The 13,105-nt window shown below is 43.9% G+C and overlaps 1 long non-coding RNA gene across 1 annotated transcript; it reads right to left on the bottom strand.

Moving 5' to 3' along the window:
* Nucleotides 1–215: 215 nt before the first annotated feature.
* Nucleotides 216–4,044, bottom strand: LOC123754386 (uncharacterized). Its single transcript, XR_006772385.2, has 2 exons — nucleotides 3,339–4,044; nucleotides 216–1,957 (listed from the first exon to the last, which is right to left on the bottom strand). It is a non-coding gene; the product is annotated as an uncharacterized lncRNA (long non-coding RNA).
* Nucleotides 4,045–13,105: the final 9,061 nt, after the last annotated feature.

The following is a 13,105-nucleotide window of genomic DNA, read 5'->3' as shown; positions in this document are numbered from 1 at the left end:
TACATTTGATTTATTTATGCGTAAGAATCCACTTAGGTGAGAAAAATAAAAAAATCCGAGCGCTTATGTGCATTACCACATTTTTAAGTAGCACAGTAATGTACTCCTTTCTTGGCCGAATATACGAAAGCGCTCGGATTTCAAAAAACAATTCTCCTAAGTGGATACATAGGCGACTGCTTATATTTATTAACGAAAGTGAAAAATACGAGAAAATGGTTTTGTATTTTATGAACACACAAACTGTAGGGTAACATTCCGGGACACAAGGGCATAAATACATCCCCGTCAGGAGCAAGTGAGCCGCCTATTGGCTCAGGTGGCACTGTAGAAGCCAATAGCGGGGCACATTTGCTCCAGGATGCCAAAGAGTTCTCTGATCGATTAGATGGCAGCAGAGTCAAGAATCTAAACTTCCAGAGGACTGGGTGGCGATGGCGGTGTTCGATATTGTAAGTACTAGAACATCAGCGGACTGAGTCCTCAGCTACGCAGGACCCTCCTAAGGTGTAAGTCTTGGTATCCCCTGTGTGTACTAGAGTTGCAGTATTGCACACCACAGTTGGTTCGGGGGATGGTGATGAGCGCCGTGGACGAAGAGACTTACAGCGGCCTCGACCACGGTCCCCATGAATGGGGTTACTGAAGCAGACACACAAACCCTAACACTCCATGATTGCGATACTGGAAGAACAGTGCAATTATTTTTGGGCAGTTCTCTCTGGCTCCAACTATTTATCGTTCGTGGACAGGACTCAGAGAGATTGCTTATTTTATCTCCTATACACACACACGACTTTATATTTAATATTGATAATAAACATTCCAAATTGTCGCCAGATAAGCCGCTGCTCCTCTCTCCCTTCACAGTTCTGGCTGGAGGCGGCCACAGGTGTTTATGATGAGAGCTTAACAGTATCTGTGGCTGATAACACAGATGAATCTAGATGAATGGTAATAATGTGATTTAAATAAATAAATTAGCTATTTATGTCATATTAATTTTGAAAAGGCTGGTTGTATTCCACTATGTGCACTGGAGCAAATTACACAACATACGCGTTTTTTTTATAATGTCACTGACACTCTCACCAAGACAGACACGATACCTCTGCGGCGTCCACAACCATACGAAGCAGACAAATGTGCTAAACACTGGATAAACTTCACCGTTCACTGGGATCACCCACGAAACACTCTACTACCATCTTTTCAGCTCACATTTAGCTGTTAGTTACATTATGTGACGTAACAGTTAACTACTTTACATATCTTTCACAGTGCAAGGTTCCACCAGGAATGGTGGCAAAATATGCAAATTCCTGTCTTCGTATTAGATGACTGATGAATGTGGACGGAAGCGTAGCCCGCCATGAGGTCAGACTGTGGTATGGGCCACAAGCTTCCATGAGGTCGGGCTGTTGTATGGGCCACATCCCTCAAATAGGTCAGGCTGGGTATGGACCACAACCCTCCAGTAGGTCGTGTTAAGGTCAGAACCACAACCAGCCAGATGCAAGATATCTGCTTGTGGTAGGGGAAGTCAGTAGAGCGGCAGAGGAGTCTGGGAACTTCCTTGTTAGGTTGAAATATATCATGTAGAACGCGGGGGCATCTTGGGCACTGGCAGAGTCAGCAGCGACCGATGGAAACCTCGGCGACAAACTTGAGTGTAGATCAGCTGAGTCGCCCAATACCGAAGACACTGTCCCTGCCCGTCGCGTCTTGCATGCTCTTGGAAGTTTCACGCTTTCTATTTTCCATGTTAGAAGCCAGGCAAAGAAATCACCCGAGATGCCTATCCATCTATGAGCAGGCCCGGGACCCCTGACCCAAGTGTACTGTGACTGGGGTTGAGGCTTGGATGTTGTGGCTCAGGTATGCAGCAAGGAAGGTCAGCGATGTTATTGGGTGGTCTCTGGATCAGGGTTAAGCTTACCACCCACCCACAGATACACTGAAACATAACAAACTGTTAATATATAGCTCAATTTTTGTTTGAATTTCTTTCTTTATTATGCACCCCATACCCATCCCGTGGGTGGTGGTGGAAAGGGTTACTGAGGCACATAATAGGTCCAGGAATTGAACCTCATATTTCATTTAGCTAAGCAAGTGACAATCTTTTAAAGCTAGTTACACAATTGTTAATGCTATATATACATGTACATATATATACAATCATTTACACAAATACATATCGATAATTTGTTGATATCACAAGTGATTCAACAAGAGGCTCACAACAGTCACTATACAAGGCACTTTATATCTATGAGTCACACAGTTACTAGTCTTGTTCCACACCCACCCAACTGGGCGGCTGCTTTATAGTCATGTGCAGGATGCACCTACAGTTAGCAATTTTTGAATACTTCGTTAAGATTCCTCGCAGCATATCATTATGAATGAAGTACTTACACATTTATTGGACTCCATTGATGGTGTTATCTCTGAATTCTGCGAATTTTTCACATTCCATTCTATAATGACGCAAAGTATGCGAATAGTTCTGCTGACAGAGTTTACATTTAGTCAAATCTACATCAGCAGATGTTGCAAACTCCCAGAGGTACTTGTAGCCCAGCCTAAGCCTATCATCTAGAAGTCTGCTTACCTTATTGGATGACCAATAGACGTACGGTTCTTCCTGCATAATAAAATGATGATAGATGGAATAACTCGTGTGAATTTCACTTTGCCTCAAGTCTACGAGATTTTGTTGATGTTCCCGGAATATTACTGCCCCTCAGGCAGTCCAAGATGGTAATCAATTCCCTCTTTGTTAGCAGAGTTTTGGCTAGCTCATCAGTTCTATCATGCATTCGGAAACCAATATGGGAAGGAATCCACAAGAGACAAAACTCTGACTCCATCATTGATTATTTCATTATATCTGTGTCTAGCTTCAGACACAAGCACGTCACAGTTATGCTTTAGGGAGCTGAGGGCAGTCAAGAATGACAGAGTCGCTGACAATTAGCGTGTCAACTTTGGATTCATATACGCACTCGAGTGCAAGGATTTTGGCAACCAATTCTATTTGAAAAGTGGAGGCCCAGTTATTTATACGCGCTCCACACTCATAGGAGAAGGAACCATCTCTCGCTGTCACAATAACTGCACTTCCAGCTGCACCATGGGACTGGTGCAAGGAACCGTTAGTGTAAATAATTTGGGAAAGGTACCGCTCTCTGACCAATGCATCAATTTGGCTTAAAGTATTGCACTTTGCCTCTTGGCGAAGCAAGGGATGTTCTTTAATCAGCTTCTTGGGTGCTCATAACACAAACATTTATATGATAACTATGCATAGAAAACACACTTTCTCAGCTTACCTTTGAGTCAGCCAGCGGAAACAACTCGACGAATCTAGTCTTGCCTTCTGGTGTTAGGAGTTAATGTATGTGGGATTATTTATATGTGTTCGTTAAGACTAAGCTCAAGCTATGTTTATTGCAAGGAAATAAGCTCAAGTGTGTGTGTGTGTGTGTGTGCGTGTGTGTGTGTGTGTGTGTGTGTGTGTGTGTGTGTGTGTGTGTGTGTGTGTGTGTGTGTGTGTGTGTGTGTGTGTGTGTGTGTGTGTGTGTGTGTGTGTGTGTGTGTGTATTTACCTAGTTGTGCTTGCGGGGTTTGAGCTTTGCTCTTTCCCGCGCGCCCGTGTGTGTGTGTGTGTGTGTGTTGTGTGTGTGTATGTATGTATGTGTGTGTGTGTGTGTGTGTGTGTGTGTGTGTGTGTGTGTGTGTATGTGTGTGTGTGTGTGTGTATATGGTGTGTGTGTGTGTATGGTGTGTATAGTGTGTGTGTGTATGTGTGTGTATGGTGTGTGTGTGTGTGTGTGTATGTGTATGTGTGTGTGTGTGTGTGTGTGTGTGTGTGTGTGTGTGTGTGTGTGTGTGTGTGTGTGTGTGTGTGTGTGTGTGTGTGTGTGTGTGTGTGTGTGTGTGTGTGTGTGTGTGTGTGTGTGTGTGTGTGTGTGTGTGTGTGTGTGTGTGTGGTTGAGTGTGTTAGAACTCCTCTCTCTCCCCTGCGGTCTGGTCTACACTGACAGCCGTGGTGGCACAGTCCGGTATATATATGCAAGCGGGGGAGTCGAGTGGGCATGAGCGGCCTTGCGGGTCACGAGACTGTGCGCGCCCCAGGGAGCCAGAGGCCACCTGCGGCTCAGAGCATGTGACGGCTCACTCTTGCTTTCCCTGAAACAAAGATATTATAAGATTTATTGTGAGCTATTAATATTAGAATGAGTCTGCTGCTGCTGCTGCTTATAAATATCGCGAGCTTATAAATACAGAAGATGATTGTATGTATAGAACTTTTCTGAGGAAAGATGCGATGGATAGGCTATGCCAGAGAAACAAAATATGAAATAGCTCCTTGTATAAAATGACCACATTCACTATATTTGTTTTCTGAGCTTGGTGACAGTCATGCACATGTGGCTGGAGGGATGGCTTGGTGCCTGTCATGCACGTGTGTCTGGAGGGATGGCTTGGTGCCTGTCATGCACGTGTGTCTGGAGGGATGGCTTGGTGCCTGTCATGCACGTGTGTCTGGAGGGATGGCTTGGTGCCTGTCATGCACGTGTGGCTGGAGGGATGGCTTGGTGCCTGTCATGCACGTGTGTCTGGAGGGATGGCTTGGTGCCTGTCATGCACGTGTGTCTGGAGGGATGGCTTGGTGCCTGTCATGCACGTGTGTCTGGAGGGATGGCTTGGTGCCTGTCATGCACGTGTGGCTGGAGGGATGGCTTGGTGCCTGTCATGCACGTGTGTCTGGAGGGATGGTTTGGTGCCTGTCATGCACGTGTGTCTGGAGGGATGGCTTGGTGCCTGTCATGCACGTGTGGCTGGAGGGATGGCTTGGTGCCTGTTATGCACGTGTGGCTGGAGGGATGACTTGGTGCCTGTCATGCACGTGAGACAGTGAGAAATGGGTAATGAGGAGCGTGGGTGGACCATGGTGGAGGGACCATGTGCTTAATACCCACACTTCAGGTGAGACATGGTCAGGGAAAGCAAAAATCAATAATAAAAACACTAAAGATGGACCAGGCTTGGGAAGACTGCTCGAGGGCGGTAGAGAAAACCTAAACATTTTCTATTCAATTTGTTATTTCCTCTAGTGTGCAAAAGATAATCTTTTAGAAACAATTTTCTGAATATTCCTAAAATATTTTCAGTATTAAGGTGGCTTTTTGGCACAAACACTTAATCTATGTTCATCTTGTGCTTAAGTATGCTGCACTGGCATGGTAACCCGTCCTCAGGCCAAGTCTGCAGTCTCCGTGGTGTAGTGGTAAGACACTCGCCTGGCGTTCCGCGAGCGCTATGTCATGGGTTCGTATCCTGGCCGGGGAGGATTTACTGGGCGCAATTCCTTAACTGTAGCCTCTGTTTAACGCAACAGTAAAATGTGTACTTGGATGAAAAAACGATTCTTCGCGGCAGGGATCGTATTCCAGGGACCATAGGATTAAGGACCTGCCCGAAACGCTACGCGTACTAGTGGCTGTACAAGAATGTAACAACTCTTGTATATATCTCAAAAAAAAAAAAAAAAAGTCCATCAACCCGTCTTCGACTAATGTCCATTACATCCAGCGGTCGACCCCACAGACGCATTCCTAAATTTTTACATGCTGTTCATTCAAAACGGGAATTTTCTCAAATATAAATTAATATTATAAGATATTAGTATATTGTGCATATATAGGCATAAGTTAGGTTAGGTTAGGTTAGGTTAGGTGTTTAGGTTCTATTGGCGATTATTTTTATTTATAGTACGTGGGTGAAACATTTCAACTCTTCCTCGACTCAAGTCCATTACATACCACTGTACCACCCTGACTAGGGGAAAATCATACAACCGGGATTCCAATGAAACCTTTGGAAGTCTGTAGGCTTCTACTAAAGCCAGTCCAGGTTTTACATGTAACCCCCCCCCCCCCCCTTCAAGCATTCGGGTGCCGGTAAAGTAGTTCATTCACTGTACGCCCCGACTTCAAATACACAATGAAATCTCACTAAAGTGATATATATCAATGAGAAAATGAGCTCCAGTTGTTTTCCTCATTTATATATATATACCCTAGTGTGATTTCGTTGCGTATGAGCTGTTGTTTTAAAAGGAAAAATGGTATTTTGAAATGCCGTCAGGAAATATAAACTAAATTATAACAAATGAACAATTTATTATTATAATAATGTCGTTTCATTAAATAATACCCTGCTGTTTGGATCAGATTTACTTTATCAAACGTAGGACCAGGTATAGCAATCATCGTTTAACTGCAAGTAATCAATTATACCATATACTGAGCATCGTTACCGATCAGAGCCGATGGCATGTTTATTTCCAGATGCACGAGAAGCAAATCAGGTATTCGACGACGGAGGGGAGGGGGGGGGGGGGGACGACGATGAACCACGTGTGTGTGTGATCCCCCAACGGAACGACCCCATGATAGTACTTCCGGGAGATGCGCCAGACGCCTCTTGTCACGAGTGGAGGCCACCCTGGTCGTGTGTGTGGCATACCACGTACTGCCTCGGCTTGTTTATTGCCTGGCATCCGCCCTGCTGCGGGCCAAGTGCCAGCTGGACGGGTGCCCTAAAACACTCGTGCCAGGCAGCACACGTGTCATCATTCATAATTGCTGCTGTGTGAATGAAATCGTTTATGAGAAATACCTGAAGTGGTTCCCCAGGAGGGATCCACTTCCTGAGTCTGAATCAGTAAAGTCATTAGCCTATTCCAGTCTTAAGTAGCATAACCTAACCTATCCTGTCCTAACAATATTTACACTTTTGGCAATTAAAATATTATGTGTTAGGTCCTTGTGAAAAGTCCGCCGCTCACAGGGTGACTAACCATCCTGTGAGATGGGGATATTAGATTAACTTATAGCTAGTTTTTGATCTACAATATGTAATCATTAAAATATAGAATAGGGCAGCAGCACATTGCTGTGCATACCTAAGCATGTTCATGATAATAATAAAAAAAAATCATGATTGCTCGATTTTTATTCGTAAGTCATTTATAAAAATGATTACAGTTGTGGCTGGTATGAACAGGTGTACAGCCGTAAAAATATATAGATTAGTGAGACTTACAAAGGTTTAGTATACCACGAGTATAAAGTACTTTGCCTAGAATACTCACTACAAGAAACATAAATCATATAAATAATTATTAGACATATATCCACAAGAAAACGTTGCTTAAAATACGAACTTAAATAACCATAAATAGTATGTATAAGAACATTTAATTTTAAATATGAGATTTATAGATTAGTTATAAAAAGGATTTTTTTTTTTAGAAATATAAAGTCTTTTGAAACTTCTTGAAACAGATTCACAGGCTGGCCTGGATCAAAATCACTTTGAACACAGCTTATGTAACTGGGATCTCATATCGGCGGGGTTTATATTACATGTCAACAAGCCATCTCTTCGCGACAGTAATTCCTAAATAATGCAAATAATCCAGCTGGGGGCATCCCTGTAGATTTGTTTTAGTAAATCTTGCAGACCTGCAACACCATCACTCATTCGTAAGCTGTATTTTCTTACACTAAAAATTATAATTCTGACAAAGTTTGAGTGAACAGCGACGAACAAGCACCTGACGCATGATAATGTTTCCGCTATGATTGATCGAATCACAATCTTTAAGAATCACAACCACTTTATCACAACAACGAATTATAACCACTTTCAGAGCACAAATATTATAGTCCGGTTCACGTTTAGTATGTGCAGTTAAGCAAATATTCGAGAGAGGAAAATAGCATTTTAATCTTTTGAAATGTTAGTTAACATTTTGGAGAATATGTAAAAAAAAAAAAAATTCTTTGATTTACATTTCATATAAATAATAGCTAGTCTGAGTCTGTGATAGCTAGTCTATAATTTAGGAAGAAGAGTTTCTCCATAATTAAAGGTGTTATATATGGGATTTAGGTAAAAAATAGTAAAAATATTATGGTAAACTAAAAACATCCGAAATAATCTTAATTATTCTGCACATGTTCTCATTGCATAGCTCTTACGAAAATCATAAATTTATTATTTAGTAAAAGTTAATTTATTTTTGTATTGAGGCAGGTATATTAGATAAACATATAGTTAGTTTTTTATCTTCTTCTTGTTGATAGTAGGTGCAGTTTGCATGAAGGGTTTGTCCTCCCGATGACTGCACCAGTACTGATGTTGTTGGACGCTTTTATGTTGAAGACGATCGGAGCTACCAAGGTGCTTGTTGCTTTGTGCTGTAGATAGAGGAACGGTGATTAAAACAGAGGTGTGTGTTAGAGGGAGACTTGCCGCACCGTAGGGCGGTGTGTTGTGTTTATGGCGTCAGCTGATCCTTGGTGTTGCGACGAGGTAGTTGTTTTCTGTGTTTAGCTGTTGGTGGCGCCAGGTATAAATGTGGCGCGGGTCAGATGTGACCCAATTTGTTGGTCGATTGGAGATATTTAGCCAGTGCTCTGACTATTTGGTATTTTTCTTGTGACGAGTGGTCACCGCCTCCTAATATATGCTCGATGGTAAAGGGTATTTTAAGTGCGATAAAGACTTGTTTGAAATTTACTCTGGCACTATAATGTCGGAAGCAGTGCAGGAGATAGTGTTCGACTGTTTCAGGCACCTGACAGTGAGTACAGAGTTCGTTGATGTCTGTTCTGTACTTAGAGCTGTGTGCTGCTAGTTTGGTGTGTCCCAGCCTTAATCTGGTCATCGTTACATCAATTTCTCTGCTTTTATATCGGACATGTTTCCAAGTTTCCCATTTCTTTTTAATGGACCCATAGTGCAAAGGTGAGCATAACGTTTTCCAGTTTGTTGCAAAATCCTGGGAGATGGTATCTTTGAAGGCTCCTTTACGTGCAACATGGGGAATTGGATGACGGGTGAGGTGAGGCGTGTCGTGCATTGCTTTGGCTAGTTGGTCTACAAGTTCATTATGGAGAATACCACAATGTGCTGGGACCCATTGGATAGAGGTGTCATAACCGTTCAATTGATGTTTGTGAAGAAGTTGAAGGCATGGGTAGACAATCTCCTTGCATGTTTTCGAAGAGTACGAAATTGCTTGAATCGCGCTCTTGGAGTCACTACAGATTGTATATATCCCAACTGGTAATGTTGTGATGATTTGGAGAGCTTGATACAAGGCATATAATTCCGCTGTGAAAATAGATAGTTGGTTTGGTAACCGCCATCCCTGCTTGAGATGGTATTCCGGTATCCATACAGCGCAAGTGACCGAGGGTACGTTGTTCGTGAAGATGCGAGACCCATCTGTGTAAATCTCTGTGGTATTTGGGTAGCAATTTTTCATTGTTGAGACAAAGACTGAGGCTATGGCTGAGTTTGGTGCAGATTTTGGAATGTTGTCCTCGAGTTGTATTGCTGTATTAGGAGTTGTATAAAGCCAAGGTGGAATGGGGGGAACAGGAGGTTGGGTTTCACAGTTTTGAAGTAGGGAGAGGTCTATATTGAGGTTATTTGTAGCCCGTGTGAGGAAAGGTTGCGAGTGAATGGTTGGGGAGCGGGGGTTATATGGGTTAACTGTTGGGTTAATTTTTGATCTGTATGGGTGTGTCTGGTGAGCAGTGGTGCAGAGTGACAGATAGTTGGCACACATAATGTCTCGTCTGGTGGTTAGGCTTGTGAGGCCTGTTTCCCCGTAAAGTCCGAGGATTGGAGTTGAACGCATTGCGCCACATATAAGTCGCATGGCATTATTTTGTATGACCTCGAGGCTCTGTAGGTTAGTGGGCGCCGCCGACGCATATGCCTGGCAACAATAGTCTAGTTGGCTGCGAATGTAGGTTGTATAGAAACGGAGCAAGATTTTATGGTGTGCTCCCCAGGTGGTGCCAGTGAGGGCTTTAAGTATGGCGAGTCGAGGTTGTGTCGTCTGTTTAAGGTGTTGAATGTGTGCTTTCCAGGTAAGTAAGGGGGAGTCTAAGCGCATGCCAAGATATTTATGTTCTCGTACGTGTTGGATGGGAGTGTTGTGTATTGTGAGGGTGGGTAGATGAAGTAGTCTTTTTTTAGTGAAAATCTGATAGCAGGTTTTGGTAGTACTGACTTGAAGGCCCCATTGTTGTGTCCAATCTATGAGGTGGTCCAGTGCTGTTTGCATTGTAGAGACTGTATTTGGTAGGGCATTGTCTGAATAATACAATGTTAAATCGTCGGCGTACGCCGAGAGGTGAACAGGATGGGTGTTAGGCAAATCTGCTAAGAATGCGGCAAATAGGGTTGGGCTTAGTATGGAGCCTTGTGGGACACCTGTTTGTATTGGGATGCCATCGGAAAACTCGCCTTGTATAAAGACTTTGGAGGTCCGGTTTGTGAGATAGGACTGTAACCATAAAAGTAATCTTCCCTGTACGCCTAAACGTGCAAGCTTTGCGAGGAGGCAAGTATGAGGAATGCTATCAAAAGCTCCTTTGAGGTCTAGGTAGACAACAAGACAATATTTACTGCTTCTGAGAGAGGTGCGGATTTCATGTTCAAGGCAGAGTATTTGATCTAGCGTGGAGCATTGCGGTCGAAATCCAGCTTGGAGTGAAGGTATAATATTGTTATACTCTAGGTACCATTGGAGGCGAGTATGTACTAGCCTTTCCATGACTTTACTGAGGCATGATAGTAGGGAGATAGGTCTGTATGACGCAGGTTGGGATGGGTCTTTTCCTGGTTTAAGGAACGGAAGAATAATGCTGGTCTGCCATTGTGAAGGAATATTTCCGTGAGTCCAGCATAGATTGTAATAGTTTAGAAGAGTGCTGTGTGCAGTCGGTGGAAGATATTTGATGAGCTCATATGGAATTCCATCCTCTCCAGGTGCCTTGCCAAGAGGTAGGCGGTTTAAGGCCAATCGTAGCTCGCTTAAGGTGTACACGTTGTCGACGCCGAGCATGGGCAGCGGTATGGCACGGTCAATTTCTTTTCTGAGAGAGAGTTCTTGGGCATGAAGGAAGGGTGTTGAGAGGGTAACTTTAAGGCATTCAGCGAGAACACTTGCACGCTCCTGAGGTGTTTGACAGAGTGAACCGTTGATCATCAGGGGGAACGAAGGGAATGTTGGGCGACCTTTAATGCTGTTAAAAGTAGCCCAGACTTTTGAGTGCGGCGTTGTGGGTGTGAGGCTATCACAGAATGTTGCCCATGATGCTCGTTTTGCTGATAGTATGGTTTTTTTGGCCGCTGCTGTAGCCCGCCGGAGATTGACCCAGTTCTGTAGGGAGGGTTGACGTCTTTGTTTTTGAATGGCTCGTCGGCGTAAAGCGACTGTTCGTGCACATTCCGCGTTCCACCACGGTTTAAGTGGTTTGTTGGACCTATGTCCTGAAGTTTTCTTAAGCATTTGGGTGGCTGCAGAATTTATGGCCGAGGTGATTGTGGACAGGCGCTTGTTAGGGTCTACTTCATCTGTGTCTGGGAGGCGGACAATATCAGCCCATTTTTTCTTGTCTAGGTACTTTATGTTCCACTTGGGAAGCGTAAGCGGGTGGGTTGGTGGGTGAAAGTTAGTAAATTTTATTATGAGGGGTTTGTGGTCACTACCAATATCTGGTCCAGTATGAAACTGTAGTTCATGTTGAAAGTGTGCAGAGCCAAAGCAGATGTCCAGTGAGGCTTCATAATTGGTTCTGTAGTTAAAGTAGGTTGCAAGGTAGGGCGGCGAAAGAAGAGTATATGGTGTAGTGTCCAAGTAGTTGTACAAATCGGTGCCTGCAGTATTTTGGGTACCTCTACTCCATGTGGGGTGGTTAGCATTGAGATCACCTGTAACAATGATCGGGTGTCGTAATTGGTTAAGATAAAATTCCAGTTCATTTGAGTTTATGGTGCCTCCAGGGTTGTATATACCCAGAAAGGATATGTGTGTACCATTATAAGGTATTAGGCATGCTAGAACTTCTAATTTACCGTTCACAAAATACGTTAGTGTTACAGGTTTACATGTCATATTACTTCGTGTTAGAAGGAAAATACCACCCCCCATACGGTTGGGTCTGTCCAGTCTCTGCATCTGAAAGTTTTTAAATACGGGATTTTGTTTGGGAGTGAGCCAGGATTCGGTGATGAATGCTAAGTCCGGTTTGGATGAGTAGAGGAATTGTTTAAGTTCTGTGAGGGATGTTTTGATGCTTTTTGCGTTCCAAGTCATGAAGGTTAGGGGAGCCATTTAGGATGTTTGGGTTGTGGATGTGTCTGTTTTCTTTGGTGCGCTCATAGTGGTACGAGTTGGATACCTAGATGTGGATGGGGGCTGTGTCTTACTCTTGGTACTGGTGGTTGGGGTTTGTGGCACGTCAGCCTGGGGAGTGGTTTTGGTGAGGCGCGCTAAGGAGGTAATTAGGAGTTTTTCCATCATCTGATCAAACAATGTGTGTCCAGCATTGGTAGCTTTATTTGGGCGGATGTCAGTGTCCGTAACTGTTGATGGGGGGTCTGTTGGGTCAGCCTCAGGGGTGGGTTGTGGTACTTGGGCAAAAAATTTTGTTAGGAGTCGGTCCAGGGTCTTTTCCAGTGCATTTTCGATGCGAGTGACGATCGTTTCAATAAGATCATTTTCGAGGCGAGTGACGAGAGTTTCAACTAAATCAGGATTCAGTTGCGCGTTTTGTGAGAGGTGGTTGGACCCTGGGGTTGCGGGATTGTCGGAGACAGGGATATCCGGTACAAGCGAAGGTTGTGGTTGAGTGTGAGGTAGAGGTTGGTGATGAGCTGAGGAAGGTTTTTTTAATGCGCTGCTGTATAGCAGGTTGGTGGTAGGGGGAACCTTCATTTTCGCTGCTGCTGCTACGTAAGAGGGACATTGTTTAAATGTGATGTCATGCTCGCCACCACAGTTTGAGCAGGTGAGTGTATCCGATGCACAGGTTTGTGTGTAGTGGGAACCAGAGCATTTCCCACATTTGATATCTTTAGTGCAGCCCTTCGAGGTATGGTTAAAACCCTTGCATTTAAAACATTGGGTGGGACGCGGAACATACACCTCTAGTTTGTGGAGGAAGCCGTTTAACCAAATCCTATCAGGGGGAACGTAGTCCAGAAAAGTAAGCAGGGCGGT

This window comes from Procambarus clarkii, chromosome 18 (assembly GCF_040958095.1).
Source record: "Procambarus clarkii isolate CNS0578487 chromosome 18, FALCON_Pclarkii_2.0, whole genome shotgun sequence".
In the NCBI taxonomy this organism is placed as follows: domain Eukaryota; kingdom Metazoa; phylum Arthropoda; class Malacostraca; order Decapoda; family Cambaridae; genus Procambarus; species Procambarus clarkii.
Note: the sequence above shows the minus strand (reverse complement) of the source record. Positions and strands in the feature narration are given on the sequence as shown.